The sequence below is a fragment of the Loxodonta africana genome, chromosome 15, assembly GCF_030014295.1.
Source record: "Loxodonta africana isolate mLoxAfr1 chromosome 15, mLoxAfr1.hap2, whole genome shotgun sequence".
Lineage (NCBI taxonomy): Eukaryota > Metazoa > Chordata > Mammalia > Proboscidea > Elephantidae > Loxodonta > Loxodonta africana.
In genome coordinates this window covers 54310938-54318426 of record NC_087356.1, presented here as the reverse complement: position 1 = coordinate 54318426, position 7489 = coordinate 54310938, and positions in this window count along the sequence as shown.

The following is a 7489-nucleotide window of genomic DNA, read 5'->3' as shown; positions in this document are numbered from 1 at the left end:
ACAGAGTAGAACTGCCCCATAGGGTTTCCAGTTAGTGCCTGGTGGATTTGAACTGCCAACCTTTTTGATTAGCATCCATGGCTTTTAACCACTGTGCCACCAGGGTTTCCAAAGACATGTTAGGGGAGTAGAAGCCAGGGCATTTCCTAGAGCTCCAAGTGGGGAAAATATTTTGGGGCTAGAGACTATTTGGCCAAGCACAGTATTCCTTGAGGGTGCAGTTTCTCTAGCATGTATGGGGGACATTTTGTTTCCAAGTGTAGGTAGTGAGTTCATTCTTTAGGGAGGAGTGCAGGACCTCAATGGAGAACCACAATGGGGTGAGATCAAAGCAAGTGTCTTTCCTGGAGGAAGGGGTTCAGGCCTTTTATTTGGTTTTCCCTTAGTAATCTGAATCAGCAACCAACCAACCAGCCAACCAGCCAACCAACTAACCAACCAACAGCCAACAAGCAGCCAAGTGGAGCCTAGACGTAGGTCATGCCTGGGGGGCGTGGGAGTCCAGGGTGTGGAGCCCACAGGGAGGGGGGCGGATGTGTGAGGTTCTCTTAGGTAGGGCTGCAGTCCCCTCTGAAGGTGCAAAGCAAGGAGGAGGTAGGGAGGTGATAGGAGGCCTCCTCCCAACACCGACACCGGTGAACACTGTGGGGCTTGAGGGACAAAAGGACCCAGGCCGCCAATGCAGAAAACGGGGCCCTGGCAGCCGACGACAGCACTGCCCTGTGCTTGGTGTGTTCCCTCTGGAAGAGGAGACGGTGGCATGGGTGCTGTGCAGGATGCGCAGGGAGGGTGGGTGGGGGGACATGCCTCAGTGGGGCTGACGGCCTCCTAGCAGAGCGGCTTTTACTATCAGTCACTTTACAAGTCATTTCAAGGAGGAACAACCATTCTTGTTCCTGACATAAGCCAGGCCTCAGTGCGCTCTTCTGTCATGGTGATTTTTCCGTTTCAAAAAAGGGTATGACCAAGACAACTTGAGAGGTTTGTCTTGTCTTCGAACATTTTGCTGATCTAACCGTACTCTCCAGGGCTTAGGAGAGACAAGACTCAAGGGGCAGGTTTCTGGTGGTGGGATAAAAAGTTAGGATGGCATCTCACGTCACAGAAAGAATGGGACACTCTAGAGGCTCCAGCAACTTCCCCAGTGGGGTGTGGGCCAAGAACTTGGGCTCAGGAATCTGCTTCCTTTGCCTGTCATGTGCACTGACTGGAGGAGTCTGACCCAAACTCTCTTTTTGTGGACCTTGTTATGCTGGAGTGGGGGCTGGGAGGAGCTGAGGACAGTGCGAGGGATGTTAGTGCCTCAGCCTGGGAGTGGCTTCCCAAATGCACAGACACTGTCGTCTGTAGCTCTTCTCCCTTTCCCCTTTCGTGTTTCCTTCTTTTGCATTCCTGTACTGCAAAAGGACGGGAGAACGTGGTGCCGGCTGGCTGTGTATACTGTGTATACAGGGGGTTGGCTGCTATGGTGGGGGCAGCCTGCTCCTAATAAAGTGGTGTCTAAAACCTGTGTCCTGCCTCTGTGACCTCATCCCATCCACTCACGGATGAAACACGTTTGCTGAACACCTGCCGCGTGCTAGTTGATATGGACATGGCAGGGATTAGGAGAGACTCTGGCAGCTCTGAGTAAACACACAACCAAGCAAACAAAAGACTAACTGTAGATTGAGGTAAGCACTAAGGAGAAACAAACGAGATGCTAAGACAAAAAATACTTAGGGGTGTGTGTGTGTGTGTGTGTGTGTGTATGGAGGGGGTAGAGTGACCAGGGACAGCCCTCTCAGAGAGCTCCAGGATGAGGTGCAGCCTCTCAGCAGAGGAAGCATGCCTAAACATGGGGACCACGGCCCCTGTGGCTGTCCTGGGGGGAGAAGGGAGGGTGTGGTACAAGGAGAGGCCAGAGGGCCATCATGCAGGACACCCAGGCATCTGTCTTAGGTTTCCCAAGAGAAAACTCCATTCCGTTTGGAGATTGTTTCTAATCTTCCCAGTTCTGGTTCAGTCCAACAATTATAGGAAATACCTAGGCAAGAGAGGAGTGTAATATATTTGAGAGAATACTAGACCAGGAATCCAGAAATGTGTTTCCCAGATCTGAGATCTTCTCATGGAATCTCATTTCCTATCTGCAAGTAAGAAAAAAACCAGTTGCCGTTGAGTTGATGCTGATTCATGGCAGCCCCACATGGCCGAGTAGAGCTGTGCTCCACAGGGTTTTCAATGGCCGATTTGCAGAAGCAAATTGCCAGAACTTTTTTTGAGGTACCTCTGGGTGGACTTGAACTGCCAATCTTTTAGTTAACAGCCGAGTGTTAACTGTTTGCACCACCCAGGAACTCCACAAAGTGAGAAAGCTAGATTTAATGCTCCCGGATGCTGCTTCCAGCTTTCTAGGCACAGTTGTGGTTTAAACTTTGGTTTAGGACTGTTTGGCTTCAGGCTGGAGTTTCGCGATGAAAGGGCTTCTCTCCTGCCCTTCCTTCAGAGCAAGGCCTGGGAGGTGAATGACTTCTTTGGGAGCCAGCAATACACTGAGAGTGACCCCTCCAGGTATATGGGCAGGGGGTCCAGAGCAAGGCTTGGTTGAAGCTTTGGCACATGATAGGCAGTCCTGGTGGAAGGAGGAGAGAGCCAGAGAGCCCACATGGCTCTTACTGAGGCCAGGAAGAGGCCTGGAGGAGTTCCAGTTAATGTCTAGGGCGGAAAGGCAGCAACTGTAAAGTCTTTGTAAAATTGTTTAAAACATGGTGACATTCCAGGGGTTGTTATTTTCAGTGTACGTCTATTTATTGTGGTGAGTATTCATGGAACAAAAATTTTGTCGTTTCGACATCCGTCACAGGTACAATTTGGTGACGTTAATTATGTGCATGATGTTGTTCAACCATCACCACTATCCATTTCCAGATTTTTCCATCCCCCTTTACAGAAGCTGGGTGCCCCCAAGGAATGATGTCTTTCTTTCCTCCTCCCTCCACCCCTTGGTAACCACTAATAAACTGTGGTCTTTACAGGTTTGCCTAGTCTAGATCTTTCATATAAACAGGAACCTAGAATATCTGCCCTGTTGTGACTGGCTTATTTCGTGCAGCATAATGTTGTCAAGGCTCACCCACACGTAGTATGTGTCAGGACTTTATTCTGGGGTTATTATTTTGTGATCTGTCTGGTTTCCATCACAGCTATGACCTGTAGAACCTTTATAAGGAGAAGACCCTGTGGGCTGGTTGTGGGTCAGCACCACCTGGAAGCAGGAGGGCTCCAGGTAAGGGAATGGGGGCTCAGCTCACCCCGAAGTCGTCTCCAGTAGACAAACTAGGCTGTATTTTCTAACTTTCTGGAGAAAGGAGGAGGGGTTTCCTGACCTTGCTGGCCTTTGAAGAGAGGCAGGAGCAATTTGCTCTGTTATCTCTCCTCGGGTGGGAAATGCTTGCTGGGTGCAGTGGAGAAAAAGCCTTGATAATTGCAGAAAGGCCTCGAGCCTCTGGCTGTGCTGCTTCTGCTCAGCGAGCCTGTCTTTCATGCCAAGCGCGGCGTGTGTGACCCCGAGTCTTTCTGTCCTCCTTGGCCAGCGACCAGCCCTCCCCGGTGAGTCAGCCTGATGCCTGCAGTCCTGGCAACACGTCCCGGAAGGGCAGAGCGCCTGCCTTCAGGCTCTCGAGGTGCCCCCGTGCTGCCCTCAGCAGGACTGCAGTGAAGTTTCCATTGCTGCGGTCATGGTCACCAGACTCCCAAGGCGGCCAGAACCTCGGCCACCACTACCCCCCTCCTCCCCCGCCAGGGCGCAGTGCAGTGCCCTCCCCCACCTTTCTGCTGGTTTCAGGAAGGGGCTTCTCTGCTGGGTTCTGGAGGCCGCTCAAGCCTGTGGTCAGTAATGTCAGCCCCATTCCAAGCACTGATCAGAAGGTTGTTAAGCAAGGAGATAAGCATTCCTGGCTTCAGAGGCAGTCCAAAGAAGAAACTGTTTGTTCCGAAGGAGATCAAAAGTGCCCAAAAGGGCAAGATAGGGGAGGTGAAGAAGGAAGGGAAACGCCTCATGAAAAAGGGGATTTGGGAAGATTGTGGTAATATTTTCATGGTGAATAGCTGGAGGCTGGTGAGCTTTCATCAGCAGCTTGGTCAGGTCCCTGAATTGTTGCAAACACCCCCTCCTCTCCCCACCCAGCCCCCACAGTTGGCCACCGTCCCCACAGTACACAGAGGTTTAGGACGCTGCTGCCTCGACTTCTGACTGACTGTCCTCTAGATGACTTCATGGGCTGAGATTCTAGTCTTTGCAGGGGGACCCATCACCCAACCAGGAGTCATCCCACAAATGATCTGGTTGTGGGTTTCTTTGTTGTTGTTTGGAAGATTTTGAGAAAACAGCCCTTGGGAGCCTTAAGGAAGCGTGTTGAGGAAGATACCGTGGCCTCTTGAAGAGCTGTGTTCCAGCGGGCACTGCAGTCATAGATCGTGGACCCGAGTTAGGAATTATACACGGCACCTGGCCCCGCCTGGGCATGGCGGGTGATCAGTGAGTATTTCTAAGATGAGGGCCTTCTCTGGATCGTCCATCAAAGCATGAGGGATGGAGGAATGTAATCAGTGTCACTAAGTTGAACATTCAGAAACTGTTAAACTGGTGTAGTTTTGCCGTGTGTATTCTCCACAACAACAACAAAATAAAATCTAGGAAACAAAAAACCAAGAGGCATGAAAGAGCCTATCTCTTCTGAGCTATGATGACACTCCTCTGTCACAGGCACTGTCTTAATCCACATAATGACCAAATTTGGTCTCCACAAGAGCCCTCAGAGGGCTTACTAATGCAGTCTTACTGATGCTGAAACTGGGTTCAAAATGTGAAGTAACTTGCGCAGTGTTACCCTGGCAGGTGTAACCCTGGCAGGTCCAGGATTCAAGCTGAAGTTCGCTTCCTTCCAGAACTCGGCCCTTAACTGTTCTGCTCTACTTGAGGAATTCGAGTCAGAGCCTCTTGGTGAGGCAGGGAGAGAATTATCTGCTCCTTTCTTCTGCCCCAAAATATTTTCTGCAATGACTTAGGAGCATATTCTTGAGGCAGCGTTTCTTGGTTCCTAAACCTGTTACCGTTGAGTCGATTCTGACTCATAGCGACCCTATAGGACAGAGTAGAACTGCCCCATAGAGTTTCCAAGGAGCGCCTGGTGGATTCAAACTGCTGGCCTTTAGGCTAGCAGCTGTAGAACCTAACCACTGCACCACCAGGGTTTCATCTTGGTTCCTAGTGGACCTATTAACAGAACCGAAACTTGCCCGAGATTCCTACAATCTCTATTAAGAGATCTACTCACTGGATGGGTTTCTTGGTATGTTTCCCAGTGGAAATTCTTCTCAGGATTTTAGGCTGGGAGTTGGGTCTTGGAACCACCTTGCAACCCTATGAACCTCTCAGAAACCCCTAATGGCTTATGTCACTTTGAATGTCAAAGGGGAGAAAAGAAGGTTGAGAAGTGAGTAAAACTCTGGCAGTGGAGTCAGCAACCCACCTGGCTCTTTGTTTTCTCAGGAAACCACCAGAGTTTTAAAAAATTTGTTTTTCTTTCCTTAAATAATTATGAAACATTTAAGACATATAAAAGTACAAAGACTAATAAAATAAAACTCAGGTACTAATCACCCACCTTTGGGAATAAAACATCACCAGTAGAATTGAAGCTCCCTGTGGATACCTCCCCAGTCATGCCAGAGGTAACCAACCATTATCTTGAACTTGATATTGATCATCTCCAGCCATTCCTCTGTTCTTGTACTTCACATATCTGTACCCTTGAATAATGCAGACTTTGCTTTGCTGGTGTTGTAGCTGTCTATGCAGGGTAGCCCTTCCTATGCAGCCTTCTACAACTTGCTGTCTTTGCTCAATACTGTGTTTGTGGAAGTCATTCATGTGGACACACGCAGTGTGGTGTATTACTTCACTGTGTGCATATGAATGATGAGCTTTTAGCCGTTTCCGGTATTCTGCTGCGAACAATGCTGCCGTGAAAATTCTTGTTCATGCTTTCCTGTGCACATATGCGCAAGTGTTTAGGAATGGAATTTCTGGGCAATAGTTCCTCTTCATCTTAATTAGCACCTAGTTCCCAATTGTTTTCCAAAGTGGTTTTATCATGTGCAGAGTTTTACCACTTTGCCTTCGTTTTTTCATGCTGCCTTCTCTACCTACTGCGGGGGGGGGGGGGCGGTTCCTGACCCCTCCCTTCCTTCTAGATAGGATTCACACTTCTCCAGTCATTCTCCCTCTCTCTCAGTCAGAGTCCCTGCAGGGTATAGATGGAACACTCAAATTAGGATAATTTACAAGCACTATTCACAAAGGTGGAGCCCTGGTGGCTCAGTGGTTAAGAGCTTGGCTGCTCATCAAAATGTTGGCTCTCAGGATCTACCAGCGGCTCCTTGGAAACCCTGTGGGGCAGTTCTACTCTGTCGTATAGGGTTGCTGTGAGTTGGAAACGACTCCGTGGCAATTTTTTTTGTTTGGTTTGTTTACAAAGGTGCGGGCAGAGGTTAGGGACACCGTAAAGGATATTGTGGCACTCTAGGTCAGTGACTGGGGCTCCTGGAGGGTGAAGGGAGGAAATGGTCAGGAGAATCAGAGATAGAGAGGGCTGTGTAGATAGGACTGCTAAGCAGGAGCTGAGACCTTTGATTGCAGGGTGCAGCTTCAGCGGCTTTATCTAAAAAGGGCAAAATAATAGTACTTACCTCATTTTTTTTTTTTTTTTTAAATATAGCTATTCCGATCTGCTTCCGTAAAGATTAGAGCCAAGAAAATCCTATGGAGCAGTTCTGCTCTGTAACACAGAATCAACTTGAGGTCACAAAATGCAATGCCAAATGCAATGTTTAGTACAGTGCCCGGCATGTAGTAGGTACTTAGTGAATGCTAGCTAGTTATTACTCTAAACTAGGCTCAAGAAATCTCAAAGAATTTTCATAGTTGTTCCAATCTATGTTGAAATGTCAGTAGGCTAAGGTTGTTTTTCTCATAGTTGTTTCCTTGACGTTTTTTAAAAATAAGAATTGCATGCCCCCATTTTTGTACTTGTCTGGGACTGTGGCTGCTGCCTTTTATCTGGTTCCTTGGAGGTCAGTGGGGTCCCTGGTTCCTGGATATTGTAGAGCTGCTTATGGGAGAGGAATCTGTAAGATTCAGGAGACTATATATCTAATTCTTTTTCTAAACTTTTATTATGAAGAAAATCAGATATACAAAACTTGAAAGAACAGAGTAATGGGCAGTCATATATCCTGTACTACTTGTTGTTGTTAGGTGCCATTGAGTCGATTCCGACTCAGAGACCCATGTGACAGAGTAGAAATGACCCATACCCCATGTACAACAGAGTGAAACACTGCCTGGTCCTGTACCGTCCCCATGATTGTTGGTATGTTCAACTTCATTGTTGTGGCCATTGTGTGTATATTTTAAGTGCCTTCCAACCTAAGGAGCTCATCTTCT